Genomic DNA, 18,710 nt, shown 5'->3' on the forward strand with positions numbered 1-18,710 from the left:
ATTTCTTACCTCTGGATAACAGGTGTATAATTCTTTTGATCCCTGAAACTTACTCAGGTGAGGTTCAAGATGACCACCAAATTGACAGTAATTGCAGATTCTTTGGTCCACACTGTAGACAGGCAGGAAGGGACACTTTTTGTGAAGGTGAAATGGGTGTTCATTCCTCAGAGTGGGACCCCTTGTTGCAAAGGGATCCACAGTTTCCCTGAGTCCTCCTGCCAGCGCTTCAGGCAGGCCAGCTCTAAGAGACACTGGACCCTCTGAATCTCTGAGCCAACTTGTGCTGTCAGGCACTCAGGTCATAGAAGCATGTGAAGAAGCACATCACGAAGCCTCTGGTATTGGGGTAGTGCCTACCACACGGTATAGTTTTAGACCTGGCCTGGATGTGGGGCTGAAGAAGAAAGTCATGGTCCTAGAGCCTAGGCAAGAAAAGACATCCAAAAAACAAAGAAAAGACATCCATCACTCAGGGCATGGAGCTTGTTAGAGAAATTAAGGCACAGACTTACAGGCTGAAGTGAAGGGCCTTGGGAAGTCACCAGAAGTTCTCCCTTTACTGTACTAGGCTAAACGTGTGAGTTCCTTTTGCCCTGCTTCTTCCTCCTTTGGCAATTGAAGGAAATTGTGTTTTCTCCTTGTTCTGCTCTTGGGGGAGGTCTTTGTCACCCCTTTTGTGTGCTCTTATCTTCAGTGTTTGTAATGTTTACTTCTCTAACCCTAGCCAGCTACCTTGGTTTGTTCCTAGGATGGAGATTTAAAGACAGAATCTTCTGGATGACGATAACCCACTGAAGTGATGCTATATCCCGTTCTAAACCAGCATGGCTGTGAATCCCAAGCAGTGAATGGTGGGTGAGTATTCCCAAAGACTTTAGAAGGAACAATATTTTGGAAAGAGAAGTTCTTTTGCTGGGCAGAATTCAGTTTTACAAGATCAGATATGTCCACTATGGCTGTTCCTTGCTGAGCTCAAATTAAGGTATTAATGATTATCTGCTTTAGGCTGGGCCTTGTTCCAGGTACTAGAAATACAAAGATAAATGAGAAAAGCACAGTATTCTCAAAGGGCGCACAGCCTAGCTGGGGAAAGGGTGTAAATAGAAAACAACTATAGCCACTGGGTTTATACAGAGTGCTTTGCACTGAAAAAGGTGTGACAGCTTCTCATGAAAGGACTGGAAAGGAAAGGCTTCAGAGGAGGGTGAAATCTTAGAGAAAGAATGAGTTCGTCAACCACATAAAAAAGAATGTAAGAAGGTACAGTGGGAATAGCATGTGAAAAAGCATTGTGCATATGGGGGTGGGGTGGGGGGAGGAAAAAGGAAGTTTTCAGTGAGTGATCATAGAATGCATATACAGAAGTAATAAGAAACTGGAGAAAGTTTGCTATACAAAGAAGTGTGAAACATTTTCTAGACTAATGTTTTTCAAACGCTTTCTACAGTAAGAATACATTTTAATTGTAACTCCATGTACCACAGTTGAAAGAGAGTCCTTCTTGGGCCTCTTGCACTCCTGTGTGTCTTGCTGAGTTTGCCAACACTTCATGGCCCTGACTATTCTTTTACCCAGATCTCTTCTCTGGGCCGTTCATGCAGCTGGTAACTTGAGAGTTGAAGTAACATCTCCTCTTGCCCCATAGGGTTTTCTTGCAGATCACCAGGTCTTTCTTTTACTGCTTACTTACTGGCAATTTGGTGTTCTTTTGGAACGTTCTATTCAAGTCTTGTATGTGTTTTAGGAATTATTTACATACTGTAGGTATGAGCCCTTTTCACTGTGATACAATATCAAGACTTCAGACCTGTTCATTCCACCTCCAAGAATTTTTTTTCCCTCCCCCAGGCATATTGAATCAATTTATACTTTAACAAGACCCCCAGGTGATTCTTATAGGTCCCCAGATGGTTCATACATATACATAAGAATCACTTGGGGATCTTTTTAAACTGTATATTCTGATTCAGTATATCTAGGGTGGAAATGCAGATTCTCACCAATTCAAAGCCCTGGCAGATATTGTCTTCAGTTCTCTGGCTTGCCTTTTTACTCTCTTAATGGTGTCTTTGGATGAACATTAGTTTTTAATTTTAACATAGTCCAGTTTATTAATCTTTTCCTTTTATGGTTAGTTTTTTTGTGGCTTTTTAAGAACTCTTCTCTGCTTGAGATCATGAAGACAATCTCTATTTAGTCTTATAAGGCTTATAATTTCATTTTTCTATTTATATCTATAATCCATCTGAAATTGATTTTTGTACGTGATTTAAGGTAGGGTCAAATTTCACTTTTTTTTCCCCCATATGGCTATCCAGTTGATCCCATATCACTTGTATAGGAAAGACCATCCTTTCCCACCTTGTCCCTATGAGTCTATTTCTGATTTCTCTATTTTGTTTCATTGGTTTATTTGGCTATACCTGTACCCATTGGGATATTTTCCTAACTACTGTAGCTTTTATGTTTTGGTATCTAGTAAATTGAATTATCCCACTTTGTTCTTCCACTTCAAGGGTATCTTGATTATTTTTGGCCTTTTGCATTTACATATACATTTTAGAATTGACTGTCAAGTTCCACCCCCTCCCTCGGTGTTAATTTCCTAGAGCTTTTATAACAAAATACCATAAATTGGGTGGCTTTAAACAATAGAAATTAATTGTCTCAAAGTTCTGGAGGCCAATAGTCTGAACTCAAGTTGTTGTCAGGGCCATGTTCTCTCCAAAGGCTCTAGAGGAAGATCCTTTCTTGTCATCCCAGCTTCTGGTAGCACCAGGTGCTTGTCCCATGTTGTGTATTTTGTAGATGCATCTTCACATGGCACTCTTCCCCCTGTTTGTCTCTGTATGTCTGTTTTCCTCTTTTATAAGGACAGTACTCAGATCGGATTGGGAGCCACCCTGCCTGCAAGTATGAATGACCTCATGTTGACTTAACTGATAATATATTCAAAGACCCAATTTCCAAACAAGGTCACATTCACAGATGCTAAGGGTTAGGACAATAACATATTATTATGGGGGACACCATTCAATCCATGGGGCCCTGGTGGCGCAGTGGTTAAGCATTTGGCTACTAACCAAAAGGTCAGCCATTTGAATCCATCAGCCATTCCTTAGAAACTCTCCTAAAAGTATTTGGGTTTTGATGGGGATTGCGTTGACTCTATACATTAATCTGGGGGAAATCAGCATCTTTATAGGAGTCTTCTAATCCTTGAACATGGTATAGCCCTCCATTTCTTTAGAGTCTTATTTAATTTTTTCTCAATAATATTTCGTGGTTTTATATGCAGAGGTCTTATACATTTGTGTTAAATTTACTCCTAAGCATTTGATTTTTCTTTTCCGTGCAGTAGTTAGTGGCATCATTTATTCTATTTTACTTTCTGCTGATAGACTTACATTTTATATATTGATTTTGTATCCAGTATTCTAATGATTTATATGAAAATTCTTTGGTTTCTCCACATACATAATGATAACCATTTTCAAATACGGAGATTTGTTTCTTCCTTTCTAATCCTTATGCCTTTTTTTTTTTTTTCCTTTTATTACACTAGTCTGGCCTCCAGTACCATGATAAAAAGAAGTAGTGATACCTGGATCCTTGTCTGGAAGACATGCTGTTAACCTCGGCTGTAGGTTGCCCTGTCCAGGCACCCATCTTCAGATCAACCTCTTCCTCTACTCCCAACGTTTTCAAAACTTGGAGATCCCAGTGTATGCTGATCATTCACTCCTTGGGCTACACATTCAGTAGAGGAGATGTATTTCCTGGGGGGCTGCCAGTTCCTTTGGCTCAAAAACAAATCATTTTTCCATTTTTTACTCTCAGACTCTGCCCTTCTAATGGATCTGGTATTGATGATATAGTTTTAACCACCTAGTTTTGCGATGTGCATTAATGGAGTGTTTCAGGCCCTCTCTCAGTTTAGCTGCTTTGCCTCTATTTCCAGTGCAAAATAGTTCTGCCCATTTTGTCTTTGTGTTGTATCCTCAGCCTATACTACTATATTCTTTATAGCAATCCCAGGATACTTTTCCATATAGCTTTAATTCAGTGTAAGCTCTTTCAGAATTCAGAGGCTCAGCTGGCACTCTGTTTAATGTGTGCTTATTGTTATGTGATTCTTGAAACAGATTATTCAGTTTAAGGTATATCTTAAACATAAAATTTATTCTTTATTAAGATTTATTATAAAACCAGTTGCTGTTGAGTTGGCTCTGAATTGTGGCAGCCCCTGTGTATCAGAGTAGAACTATGCTCCACAGGGATTTCAATTGCTGATTTTTGGAAGTAGATCACCAGGCCTTTCTTCTGAGGCACCGATGAGTGGACCCAAACTTCCAACACTTCAATTAGCAGCTGAGTTTGTTAACCATTTCCACCATCCATACCCACTTCCAAAAAGGATTTAGGGATCACTCACCTTTTAGAAAATGAAAGTGGGACAATTTGAAATAAAAATGGACTCTGGTTACATCTGCTTTTTTTCAGATTGTATGTAAGTTTCCTAGGGCTGCCGTAACAAATTACCACAAACTCAAAGATTTAAAACAAACTTATTTTCTAACAGTTTTGGAGGCCAGAAGTCCCAAGTCAAGGACTTGGCAAGGCCACGCTCCTTGTAAAGGCTTTGGGGGAAAATCCTTCTTTGCCTCTTCCAGCTTCTAGTGGCTCCAATAGTTCCTTAGGTTGTGTCTGTATAACTCTAAGGGCTGCCTCCATCTACACAAGAAGTCTTCTTTTCTGCCTGTATTCTCCCCTCCAGGCTCTTATAACGACACTTGTCATTGGATTTAGGGCCTACCCAGATAATTGAGGATTATTTCATTTTGAGATCCTTAATTACATCTGCAAAGACCTGTTCTCCAAATAAGATCACATTCGTAGGTTCCAGGGGTTAAGACATGGATGTATCATTTTGGGGGCCATCATTCAACCCACTACAGGTGGTAGTTTCTCTCCTCTCAGAGATAAATCAATTAATGCAGTTGAGCACTAAAGTTTATTCGAAGTTTTCTGGCAGTCAAGACAAAATGGCAAGTATGTTGGCTTATATTGTTTTTCATATGTCTAACAAAAGAAAGCAATTATATTTGACCACAGAAATAAACATAAATCATGAGCATGCAGTTTTTTGAGTTTAAGTGAACACACCTAGGTAACCCACACTTAGATTAAGACACAGAATATTCCCAGCATTGCAGAGCTCCCCCCTTCTGCTTTTACTGCATTTCATTTCTTCCCCGAGAATAACCCTTATCCTGACCTCTAACACTGTGGATGAGTTCTGCCTGTTTTTGAACTATGTATAAAACCAAAATGAAACCCCTTGTCATCAAGCCAACTCTGACTCATAGCGGCCCTATAGGACAGAGTAGAACTGCCCCATAGGGTTTCTAAGGAGTGCCTGGTGGATTTGAACTGCCGACCTTTTAGTTAGCAGCTACAGCTTTTAACCATTATGCTACCAGGGTTTCCTTGAACTGTATATACCACGTACTTTTCTTGTGTCTGGCTTATTTCTTGCAACGTTATGTTTGTGAGATTGATTCATGCTGTTTTGTATAGCTTTAGTTTGGAATCCCTGATAGCATAGTGGTTAAGAGCTATGGCTGCTAACCAAAAGGTCGGCAGTTCGAATCCTCTAGGTGCTCTTCGGAAACCCTATGGGGCAGTTCTGCTCTGTCCTATAGGGTTACTATGAGTCAGAATTGACTCAACGGCAGTGGGTTTGGTTTTTTTTAGTTGATTCATCCTCACATGAAATTTTTAGCTCAGTGAAGCATGTCTTCATGTGGCCAAGACAGTATGTTCAAGGTTTTGTTTTATATAATAATCTTGGTTAATTTAAAGAGTTGGAACATCTAAATGGATGAAAAGTTTTGTGAATAGAGAGAAAATGAAGTTGCTTCCCTCAAACGTTAGATGCCTTAAGTAAGCATTAGGCAGGTGTTGCCTTGAGATTTATAACTGACTTCCCTGACAAGGACCTGTGATCAGATATTCTGTGTAGCCATATTGGATCCTTTTTGTGAGGAGTTAGGGGATGGATAGATGAATGAACAGATAGCTGTATTCTTGTTCATACATAAGGCTTCCAGCATGGGCATGAACAGTAAGGGAATTTATAAGTAAAGCTAATCTATTCCTCAGGAAAAAAAAACTTTGGATCTTCTCAATCACAATTTGAGCATTTAGTTGGGATTCCAAAGTCTTTTAATCAAAAAGCAGGAAAGAGACCACTTTAGCCTGAAAGATGTTTAGAACAAGTCTTACTTGGTGACAACCCAGTTCCCTTAAAAGTAAAAAGTCTTAGGTTGAGCCCTGTTGATGTCTGAACCTAAACAAGCAGACATCCATTTTTGTAACTACTTGAAATTTTTCCCTTCTCTGACCTATCATAGTATATTATTTCCATCTTTCTTGGGATACTTACCTTATGTTTTGCTTTGTGTTTGTCTCATGTCCTGCTCAGTTGATTATGAATTCTTCGATTCCAGGGATTATGTCTATTTCCTTTGTGCATTCATTTTCTGCAGTCTGTAGTGCAGAGAGATGGCTAAAGATTGTAAAAATTAGCTTGGGCTAGTTATGACTAACTAGTATTTCCTTCTCTTGTACACGGGATTGCTATGAGTCAGAACTGACTCAATGGCACCTAACAACAGCTTTTTGTCACAGAACCCCCAAATCTCAGTGCCTATAGTAACAAATATTCTAGTTTATGTTGTATGTCAGCTGTGATTCAGTTGCAGCTCTCCAACACTTTTTCTTCACTCTAAGTTCCATGCTAGAGGAGTAGCCCTACCTTGAATATACAGCTCTTTTGGTAAAGGAAAAAGAGCAATGGTAGACCCACATGATGGCATTTAAGGTATTTGGGTTTATCTACTTGGGAGAAGCATATGTCATTTGCACTTAATTTCATTTGCGAAAGCAAGTCAAGTAACCAAGACTGTCGGTGGCTTGAGAAAAATAACCCTTACGAAAAGGGCAGTGACTTAGAAGAGAATGGGAAAAAAAGCCCAAAGAACACAGAAGACAATACTAAAGAGCAAAAATTAATTGAAAAACAAATATTTATACTTACTTAAAGGAGCACTGGTGGCACAGTGATTAAGCATTCAACTGCTAACCAAAAGGTCAGTAGTTCAAACCTGCCAGTGACTCCACAGGAGAAAAGACCTGGCAGTCTGCTCCCATAAAGATTACAGCCTAGGAAACCATATGGGGTAGTTCTACTCTGTCATGTAGGGTTGCGATGAATTGAAATCAACTTGTTGGCACACAACAACAGCATGCATACTTAGAAGTTATATATATAAAGAGCTGTATTTTAGATAGGTTTTCTCTGTAGGCTACTCTCATATGTTACATTTGAATCACCCTTTCTGCTTCTGGTGAAAAGGTGGTAATCAGCCTGTTTCAGATGGTGACTCCTGGTATCAAACAAGGAGTCTATTTCAAAGCAGAGTTTTTCAGAAGTCAAGCACAGAAGGCGGTGCCCAGTAGACTAAATGGTACATTCTTCAGGGGTTCCATACTGAGGCCAATGGATTTCTTAGCAAATTGCTAAGTGAGGGGTGGTGGGGGAGGCCCTTTGAAGAAGCTCAGTCTACACTGCATGAAGGCAGGAGAATATCACTGATAAAGTGACCTGAGGCACCTAGGAGAATTCATCTGGAAGATCAGTCCTGTCAGTACTCTGGGAGTAGAAAAATCTCCTTTAAGCTTGCACATGATTTTAGCTTCAGCAACTCAAATAAAGAAGCAGCCTCTCAATGTAAAGAAAGTGGAAAAGTCATTGGTCAGAAGGTACCTTTCACTAATAAAATAAACCCTGGCAGATCAGCAGCCCTGACTATATACCACCATGTTCATATTGGAGGAAAGCCCTATGAGTATCCTCAGCTTGGATAAGCCTTCAGTGTAAACCCAAGTCCCATTAAAAAAAAAGAAGACATGGAGAGGACCTCCATGAGAGTAAAGAAAGTAGTAAAACCTTTGTATACTGGAATGATTTGTCAAACAGAGAATCCATACTGGGGAGAAACCGTATAAATATAATAAGTGTAAGAAGGCCTTTAGTGTCAGTTCAGATCTGATCAAGCGTGAATTCTCCCTTGATAAAAGGTGTATATGGTGAGTATATGACTTCAGTCAGCTGTGAACCCTTATTAAACATCATAAAATCCACACTGGAGAGAACCCTTGTGGATATCTTCAGTGTGGGAGGCCTTCTGCATTAGGTCAAGTCTCATTAAATACAAGCAAAATCATTTTGGACAGGAGTCATGAGTGTGTCAAAGCCTTGAAATGCTGTGACAGCCTTGTCAAACATGAGAGAAAAACCTTATGAGTATGAAGAATGTGGTGAGAAGTTCATTGTGGTTCAGCTTTCATCGTCCACCAGAGACTCCACACTGGAGAGCACCATTATCAATGTAAGTGTGGAAAGGCCTTCATTTGGAAACCAGGAGTTATTAATCACCAGAAAACCCATACTTGAGAGAAAACTCATAATGCTAAAAAAAAAAAGGAAATGTGATGGGCTGTGTGACCTTGTGATAATGCTGAGCAACAGACCATATTTGCCTTGTTGACCTTTGTGTGTCTATCACAGAGAAGGTCCTCAAAATGTTGAATGACTGCTGTGAGGGCTCTATTTATGGATTGTCAGCAATTGACTCAGAAAAGAAGCCTCTAATGGTTTGTTGTAGGATTTTGCCCTCATCCCAGACCTGGTCATCTAATGACCTCTGGTACTCATTGTTTGATTATGAACTCAGTTCATGGTGCTTCATAATCATTGGTCAATGTGGCCTTACTTCCATTTTTATGTGTTTTTTCTTTCTCTTCCTTGCCTATATCCCAATCCCATTCCTACCATATCCTCTCCCACCACCTTCTAAATACTTACAAAACTGGTGGCGTGTTATGTCTCATTCTATGCAATTCTGCTTTTTAAGATTATCTGTTAATATATGCAGATCTGATGGTGCAGTGGTTAACAGCTTGGCTGCTAACCAGAAGGTTGGCAGTTCGAATCCACCAGCCGTTCCTTGGAAACCCTGTGGGGTAGTTCTACTCTGTCCTACAGGGTCACCATGAGTTGGAATCGACTCCATGGCAATGGTTTTTTTTCTTGTTGTTTGTTTTTATATGCAGATCTGGTTCACTCCTTTAACTTTTGTAGAGTGCTTAATCATTTATTCTTCTAATGAAGGCCATTTAGACTTTTAACCAATTTTTATTATAAACAATGTTGCTCTAAACTGAGAAAACATCATTGAAAGAAACTAAAGACATCTAATGTTTATGGATTTGGAAGATTTAATATTGATAAGATGGCAGCGCTCCCAAATTTATGTACAGGTTCAAAGCAATTCCTACCAAAACCCCAGCTGCCTTTTTTTTAACATATGAAAATTCAAAGGACCTAGAATAGTCAAAACAATCTTGGAAAAAAAGAGATTTGGAGGACTTACACTTCCTGATTTAAAAATTTACGACAAAGCTACAGTAATCACTGTGTAGTAGTGGCATAAGGATGGATATATCGATCAATGCAATAGAATTAAGAGTCCAGAAATAAACTTATGCATTTATGGTCAGTTGTTTGATGACAATTCCATGGGAAAAGAATGTTGTTTTCAAACAATAATGCCGGCTCACAGCTAACATCATGTTCAATGGAGAAAGACTGAGAGCTTTCCCATGAAGATCAGGAACAAGACAGGGAAGCCCATTCTCACCACTGCTATTCAACATCATTCCGGAAGTCCTAGCCAGAGCAATTAGGTTAGAAAAATAAATAAAAGGCATACAGATGGGAAAAGAAGTAGAACTATCCCTTTTTGCATTAACATTGTATACATAGAAAACCCCAAAGAATCCACAACAAAGCTATTACAACTAATAATGAATTCAGTAAATTGGCAGAATACAACATACAAAAATCAGTCAGGTTTCTATATATCAATAAGCAAGTGGAAAACAAAATTAAGGAAATTTTACCGTTTACAATAGCATCTAAAAAAATAATAAAATACTTAGGAAGAAATTTAACTGGGAAGGTGAAAGATTTGTACATACACACAGAAAACCAAACCTGTTGCCACTGAGTCGATTCTGACTCATAGCAACCCTATAGGACAGAGTAGAACTGCCCCATAGGGTTTCCAAGGAGTGCCTGGTGAATTTGAACTGCCAACCTTTTGTAGCAGCTGAACTCTTAATGACTACACCACCAGGGCTCCAAAAGAAATTAAAGAAGACCTAAATAAATGGAAGGACACTCCGTGTTTGTGCATTGGAAGGCTTAATATAGTTAAGATGTCAGTACTACCCAAAGCAATCCTTATCAAACTTCCAACAGCCTTCTTTGCAGAAATGGAAAAGACAATCTTCAAATTTATATGGACGGACAGGGTACCCAAAATAGCTTAAAGCAGCTTTGAAGAAGACTAAAGTAGGAGGACTCACTCTTCCTGATTTCAAAACATACTGTAAGGCCACAGTAATTAAAATTGCCTGGTACTGGGATAATAATAGACATATAGACCAGTGGAATAGAATTGAAAGTCCAGAAATAAATCCATACATCTGTGGTCAACTGACTTTTGACAAGGGTGCCAAGTTCATTCAATGGGGGAAGGAAGAGTCTCTTCAATAAATGGTGCTGGGAAAAATGGATTTCCACATGCAGAAGAATGAATCAGGATCCATGCTTCACACCACACACAAAAACGAATTCAAAATAGATCAAGGATCTAAATGTGAAAATGAAAACTATAAAATTCTTAGAAGAACATACAGGGGCATAGTTATGGGGCCTAGTTTTTAATGATGGACCATCATATGACAAAAAACATGAGCAGCAAGAGGCAAAATAGATAAATGGGACCTCATAAAAATTAAATAACATTTGTTCATCAAAAAGATTTATCGAGAAATTGACGGTTCCACAATAATAGTAGGAGACTTCAACACAACACTCTTGGTAGAGGACGGAACATCTAGAAAGAAACTCAGCAATGATACAGAAGATCTAAAGGCCACAATCAGCCAACTTGAACTCATAGACATGTCTGGAGCACTCCACCCAACAGCTGCAAAGTACACATTCTTTTCCAACACACATGGAATGTTCTCCAGAATAGACCACATCTTAGGCCACAGAGCAACTCTCAACAAAATTCAAAACACTGAGATAGTACAACAAAATCAACAAACCACTGGCCAAGTTGACCAAAAAAAAAAAGATGCAAATAACCCAGATAAATGGGGGACATTACAACAGACTCAACTGAAATAAAAAGGATCATAACAGAGTATTATGAAAAACTATACTCCAATAAATTTAAAAACCTTGAGGAAATGGACAAATTTCTAGAAACACACTACCTACCCAAACTAACAATGATGTTGAAAATCTGAACAGACCCATAACCAGAAGAGACTGAAAAGGTAATTAAAAAAAAAAACTCCCCACACACACAAAAAAAAAACCACTGGCCCAGATGCCTTCGCTGGAGAATTCTACCACACATTCAGAGAAGAGCTTACATCAGTACTACTAAAACTATTTCAGAACACAGAAAAGGAAAGGATACTTCTGAATTCATTCTATAAAGCCAGCATAACCCTGATATCAAAACCAGGCAAAGACACCAAAAAAAAACAAAATTACAGACCAGTATCTCTCATGAATATACATGCAAACATTCTGAATAAAGTTTTAGCCAATAGAATTTAGCATTATATCAAAAAATAGTAATACAGCACAACCAAGTAGGGTTCATACCAGGTATGCAAGGATGGTTCAACATTAGAAAATCAACATAATCCACCACATAAGTAAAATAATCACATGATCATCTCAATCGATGCAGAAAAGGCATTTAACAAAGCCCAACACCCACACCTAATAAAAACTCTCAATAAAATAGGTATGGAAGGGAAATTCCCCAACATAATAAAGAGCATCTGTTATGGATTGAATTGTGTCTCCCAAAAATCTCTCTCAACTTGGCTAGGTCATGATTCTCTTGTATGATTGTCTACCATTTTATCTTCTTATGTGACTTCCCTTTGTGTTGTAAATTCTATCACTATGATATAATAAGATGGGTTAGTGGCAGTTATATTGATGAGGTCTACAAGATGAGGTGGTATCTTAAGCCAATCTCTTTTGAGATATTAAAGACAGAAGTAAGCAGAGAGACTTGGGAACCTCATACCACCAAGAAAGCAGCGCCGGGATTGGACCTAAGATTCCTGCACTGAGATGCTCCCAGACCAAGGGAAGACTGATGACAAGGACCCTCCTCCAGAGCAAACAGAGAGAAAGCCTTGCCCAGGAGGTGGTACCATGAATTCAAACATCTAGCCTACTGGACTATGAAAGAATAAACTTCTCTTTGTTAAAGCCGTCTACTTGTGGTATTTCTGTTATAGCAGCACTAGATGACTAAGACAGAATTTATACAAAAAAAAAAGGCTATATCAGTCCCAAGTCTATGATCCCCAGGTGCCTTGCTAACTCAGAACTGAAGCCACTCCCTAAGTCCACCTTTCAGCCGAAGATTAGAGGGCGTATAGAACAATAGCACACTTGAGGACTGTGCTAAGTTCAGTCAAGTATATGAGACCAAATGGGCAACACCTTCCCAAAAGCAAAGAGGAGAAAGCAGGAAGGGACAGGAAACCTGGAAAAATGGACACAGGGAACCCGGGGTGTAAAGGGAAAGGGGTAGAGTGCTGACATTGTGGAGATTGCAACCAATGTCACAAAATAATTTGTGTATGAATTTTTGAATGAGAAACTAATTTGTGCTGTAAACTTTGATCTAAAACACAATAAAATTTAAAGCCTTTTTTTAAAGGCTTTATCAAAAAAGTAAAAAGACAACCTACAGATTAGAAGAAAATTTGGGGGAATCATATATCCAATAAGGGTCTAATATAAAAAAACTTCTACAACTTAACAACAAAACAAACAACCCAATCAAAAAATGGGCAGAGAACTTAAAGAGACGTTTTACCAAAGAGGATATTCGGATGGTCAACAAGCACATGAAAAGATGCTTAGCAATATTAGCCATTAGGGAGATGCAAATCAGAATCACGGTGAGATACCAAACATATCCATTAGAATGGCAATGGTAAAAAAACTGAAAATAATAGATGTCGGCACTGTTGTGGAGAAACCATACGTTCATCAATTGCTGGTGGCAATGTAAAATGGTGCAGCCACTATGGAAATCAGTTTGGCAGTTCCAGAAGTTGAACAGAACTACCATATGACCTAGCAGCCTCAATTCTAGGTATAGACCCAGAAGTGAAAGCAAGAACATAAACAGAAACGTATACTCCAATGTTCATTGCAGCACTCTTCACAATAGCCAAAATGTGGGAAACAACCAAAATGTCCACCAACAGATGAATGGATAAACAAAATGTGGCGTATACATACAGTGGAGTATTACTCAGCCATAAAGAGAAATGAAGCCCCAATGCATGCCACAATATGGATGAACCTTGCCAACATTATGCTTAGCAAAATGAATCAGTCACAAAAGGGCAAATACTATATGATCTCACTTATAAGAAATAAGCAAATATGTAGAAACCACCAAGCATCAGTCAATTTGTCATACTGTGGTGGCTTGCATGTTGCTGTGATATGGAAGATATGCCACCAGTATTTCAAATACCAGCAGGGTCACTGTCTTGGTCATCTAGTGCTGCTATAACAGAAATAGCACAAGTGGATGGCTTTAACAAAGAGAAATTTATTTCTTTACGGTAAAGTAGGCTAAAAGTCCAAATTCAGGGCATCAGCTGCAGAGGAAGGCTTTCTCTCTCTGTTGGCCTTCTCATCAATCTTACCCCAGACTAGGAGCTTCTCCATGCAGGGACTCCGGGTCCAAAGTATGCACTTGCTCCCAAAGGATGCGCTCTGCTCCCAAAGGATGCACTCTGTTCCTGGCACTGCTTTCTTGGTGGTATGAGGTCCCCACTCTCTGCTAGTTTCCCTTTCCTTTAATCTCTTGAGAGATAAAAGGTAGTACAGGCCACACCCCAGGGAAGCTCCCTTTACATTGCATCAGGGATGTGACCTGGTAAGGGTGTTACAGTCCCACCCTAATGTTCTTTAACATAAAATTACAATCACGCAATGGAGGACAACCACAGAATACTGGGAATCACGGCCTAACCAAGTTAATATGCACATTTTTGGGAGGACATGAGTCAATCCATGACAGTCACCCGTGGTAGACAGATTTCAGCAGAGCTTCCACCGTAAGACAGAGTAAGAAGAAGGACCTTGCAGCCTGCTTCTGAAAAACTTGGCCAGTGAAAAGCTTATGAATAGCAACGGAACATTGTCTAATATAGTGCTGGAAGATGAGCCCTTAAGTTGGAAGGCACTTGAAATAAGACTGGGGAAGACCTGCCCCCTCAAAGTAGAGTCAACCTTAATGACATGGATGGAATAATTAGCTTTTGGGACCTTCATTTGCTGATATGGATGACCCAAAAAGAGAAGAAACAGCTGCAAACATCCATTAGAAATTGGACCGTGGAATGTACAAAGTATGAATCTAGGAAAATCGAAAGTTGTCAAAAATGAAATGGAACACAAAGGTCAATATTCTAGGCATTAGTGAACTGAAATGGACTGGTATTGGCCATTTTGACTCAGACAGTCATATGGTGTACTATGCCAGGATTAACAAATTGAAGAGAAATGGTTTCGGCTTTGTTGTCAAAAAGGATATTTCAAGATCTGAAGTACAATGCTGTCAGTGATAGGATACTATCCATACTGCTACAAAGAAAACTGTTTGATATGACTATTAATTGCTTGTAATAAATTTTTTACAATATAAAAAATTCTACAACTTTAACAAATTTAAAAGGATAGAAATACAAAGTATGCTCTCAGATCACAATTGAATTAAACCAAAAATCATCAACAGAAAGATACTTGGAAAATCTCAATAATATTTGGAGATTAAACAACATACTTTTAAATCAAACAATATCATGAATATTACACGCAAGCAAAATTTTGCTGAAGATCATTCAAAAACGGCTACAGCAGCATGTCGACAGGGAACTGCCAGAAATTCAGGCAGGTTTCAGAAGAGGACATGGAACCAGGGATATCATTGCTGATGTCAGATGGATCCTGGCTGAAAGCAGAGAATACCAGAAGGATGTTTACCTGTGTTTTACTAACTATGCAAAGGCATTCGACTGTGTGGATCATGACAAACTATGGATAATACTTCAAAGAATGGGAATTCCAGAACATTTAATTGTGCTCATGAGGAACCTTTACATGGATCAGGAGGCAGTTGCTCGGACAGAACAAGGGGATACTGATCAGTTTAAAGTCAGGAAAGGTGCGCGTCAGGGTTGTATTCTTTCACCATACCTATTTAATCTGTATGCTGAACAAATAATATGAGAAGCTGGACTATATGAAGAAGAATGGGGCATCAGGATTGGAGGAAGACTCATTAACAACCTGCGTTATGCAGATGACACAACCTTGCTTGCTGAAAGTGAAGAGGATTTGAAGCACTTACTAATGAAGATCAGAGACCACAGCCTTCAGTATGGATTTCACCTCAACATAAAGGAAACAAAATCCTCACAACTGGACCAATGAGCAACATCATGATAAACAGAGAAAAGATTGAAGTTGTCAAGGATTTCATTTTACTTGGCTTCACAATCAACAGCCATGGAAGCAGCAGTCAAGAAATCAAAAGACGCATTGCATTGGGCAAATCTGCTGCAAAGGACCTCTTCAAAGTGTTGAAGAGCAAAGATGTCACCTTGAAGACTAAGGTGCGTCTGACCCAAGCCATGGTATTTTCAATTGCATCATATGCATGTGAAAGCTGCACAATGAATAAGGAAGACCGAAGAAGAGTTGACGCCTTTGAACTGTGGTGTTGGCCTGCCAAAAGAACGAACAGATCTGTCTTGGAAGAAGTGCGGCCAGAATGCTCCTTAGAGGCAAGGATGGCGAAACTGCGTCTTACATACTTTGGACGTGTTGTCAGGAGAGATGAGTCCCTGGAGAAGGACATCATGCTTGGCAGAGTACAGGGTCAGTGGAAAAGAGGAAGACCCTCAACGAGGTGGATTGACACGGTGGCTGCAACAATGAGCTCAAGCATAACAACGATAGTGAGGATGGCGCAGGACCGGGCAGTGTTTCGTTGTGTTGTGCATAGGGTCACTATGGGTCAGAACCGACTTGACAACACCTAACAACAACAACAACACTTTTAAATAAGGAATCAATGAAGCAGTCTCAAGAGAAAAAAAGTATTTTTAGCTAAATAGAAATGAAAACAACTTACAAAAATTTGCGGGATGCAGCTAGAAATTTATAGCATTAAATGCATATAGTAGAAAAGAAGAAAGATCTAAACAATTATTTAAGCTCCTACTTTAGGAAACTAGAGAAAGATGTGCAGTTTAAGCCTAAAGAAAGTAGAAGAAAAGAAATAGCAAAGCAGAAATCAGTGAAACGAAAAACAAGAAAGAAATAGAGAAAATTAAACAAAAAGATGGTTCTTTGAAAAGATATTAAGAAAAAAAGAAGACAAAATTTACCAATATTGGAAATGAAAGAGGTTTCATCACTACTGATTTCATGGACATTAAAAGGATAATTAAGGAATACTGTGAAAACTATGCCTGCAAATTGATAACTTAGATGAAATGGACTAATTTCTTGAAAGACACAAACTATCAAAACTCACATAAAGGGAATCTGAATAGGACCATACCTATTAAAGAAACTGAATTAATATCCTTCCAAAAAAGAAAACATTAGGTTCAGATGGTTTCACTTGTGAATTCCACCAAGCATTTAAGGATGAAATACCAGTTCTGCACAATCTCTTCCAGAAAATAGAACCAGAAAGAATATTTCCTAACTCATTCTATGAGGTGGTATTAATACAAAAATCAGATAACATTTCAAGAAATGAAAACTCTAGACCAATATCTCTCATGAATATATATGCAAAATCCTGAACAGAATATTACCAAATCATATCCAATAAGATTTAAAAATAATTATACCCCACAATCTAAGTTATGCTAAGATTACTAGGGGTGTTAAAGTTGATTCTTCAATGGAAAATGAACAGGCTGAAAAACATCCAGACCCCAGTTTTGATTGTGTAAGGGCAAATGGTGCTGTGGGCGATGCTTCCCCCTTTCTTCCTTCGTCCTATAAAGATTGTTATGTAGTTACAGTTCTTTCATATGGAGAAAATACATTTATGATAAAAATAAAGAACAAATAATTCCCCATAGAGAGCCCTTACATAGGTGCCCATTGCACATAAACACTGATACCCATACCCGTTGCCCTCAAGTGGATTCCAACTCAATGACGCTATAGGACAGAGTAGAACTGCCCCTTATGGTTTCCAAGGAGTGCCTGGTGGATTCAAACTGCCAGCCTTTTGGTTAGTAGCTGTAGCTCTTAACCACTATGCCACCAGGGTTATGTGATTTTTAAAAATGTCAGAAGAGGAAGGGAGACCCTTAACAGATGGTAGTGGGATGATGTATTATTAATCTCATGAATCCCCTGACTTATACTTAAAAATATTTGACTAAATAGTTAAATTTTACAAATCATAGCAAGACCAGACTCAATGGTCTCACAGAGACTGGAAGAACCCCCAAAACTATGACCCCCTGGGCAGACTGTTAACACAGAACTGAAACCATTCCCAAAGCACGCTCTTCAAAGATCAAACAGGACTATACATGAGGAATGTGCTTCTTAGTTCAATCATATATGAGACCAAATGGGCAGCTCCTGTCCAAAAGCAGGATGAGAAGGCAGGAAGGGATGGGAACTGGTCTAATGGACACACAGAACCCAGGGTGCAAATGGGGAGTGTGCTGTCACATTGTGGGGATTGCAACTAATGTCACAGAACAATGTGTATAAATTTTTGTACAAAAAATTAACGAGTTGTAAACTTTCACCTAAAGCACAATTAAAAAAAAAAAAAATCTACTCATCAATAAATACATTAACAAGGGCTCAAAGCTAACTCCTGTCCTGTGGTTAGCCTGGGCAGCCTGGTTGGTGATTCCAGCTTTGAGGAGTGACTCAGACTTCCATAGTGAAGACAAGAGAGAAAGCGGGGACTGAGACACAAACACAGCTGAGTGACATGCTCTGACAGCTGCGGCGGGACACTGGGGATGAGGGAGCAAAGGGTGATCATACACAGGACTGAGCCTCTGCCTTCCTAGGCAGACACCGGAAGTAGCAGCTGTTTCCAGGGTACCTTTTGCTCTCCTTGTTCTGGGCTCCTGGGATAGTTGCCTCAGGTGGCCCCTTTACCGCTGCGGGGGCTAGTCTCCAGGGAGCACCAGCCATCCCTAACGGTCCAGGTGAGCGGTTCTGGCTTCTCAGCCAGGCTGCTGGCGCCCGATATCCTTGGTTCAGTCTGGAAGGTATAGGATGGAGAGGGAGTGTTCCCTGCAGCTGGAATGCCCTGTCCTCCCCTAATGTGTGCACACAGTGCTTGATAACAAGCTTCGGGGACTGTGTATTGTGAGGTTTGGTTTTGGTGCTGTTATTTTGTCTTTGTAATATTAAACTAGATTCGGAATTTGCTTGGTAGTTCTTA

General features: G+C 39.4%; 1 protein-coding gene across 1 annotated transcript in view; it reads left to right on the forward strand.

Annotated features, from left to right (window-relative positions):
* Window positions 1-15,123, forward strand: part of ZKSCAN8 (zinc finger with KRAB and SCAN domains 8) — a 47,579-nt gene extending 32,456 nt beyond the window's left edge. The window contains exons 8-9 of the mRNA XM_064282230.1: window positions 752-858; window positions 3,569-15,123. The gene's annotated coding sequence lies outside the window, so the exon portion shown is untranslated. The remainder of the gene's footprint in view (window positions 1-751; window positions 859-3,568) is intronic.
* The last annotated feature ends 3,587 nt before the right edge of the window (window positions 15,124-18,710 follow it).

The sequence above is a fragment of the Loxodonta africana genome, chromosome 1 (assembly GCF_030014295.1).
Source record: "Loxodonta africana isolate mLoxAfr1 chromosome 1, mLoxAfr1.hap2, whole genome shotgun sequence".
NCBI classification, from domain to species: domain Eukaryota; kingdom Metazoa; phylum Chordata; class Mammalia; order Proboscidea; family Elephantidae; genus Loxodonta; species Loxodonta africana.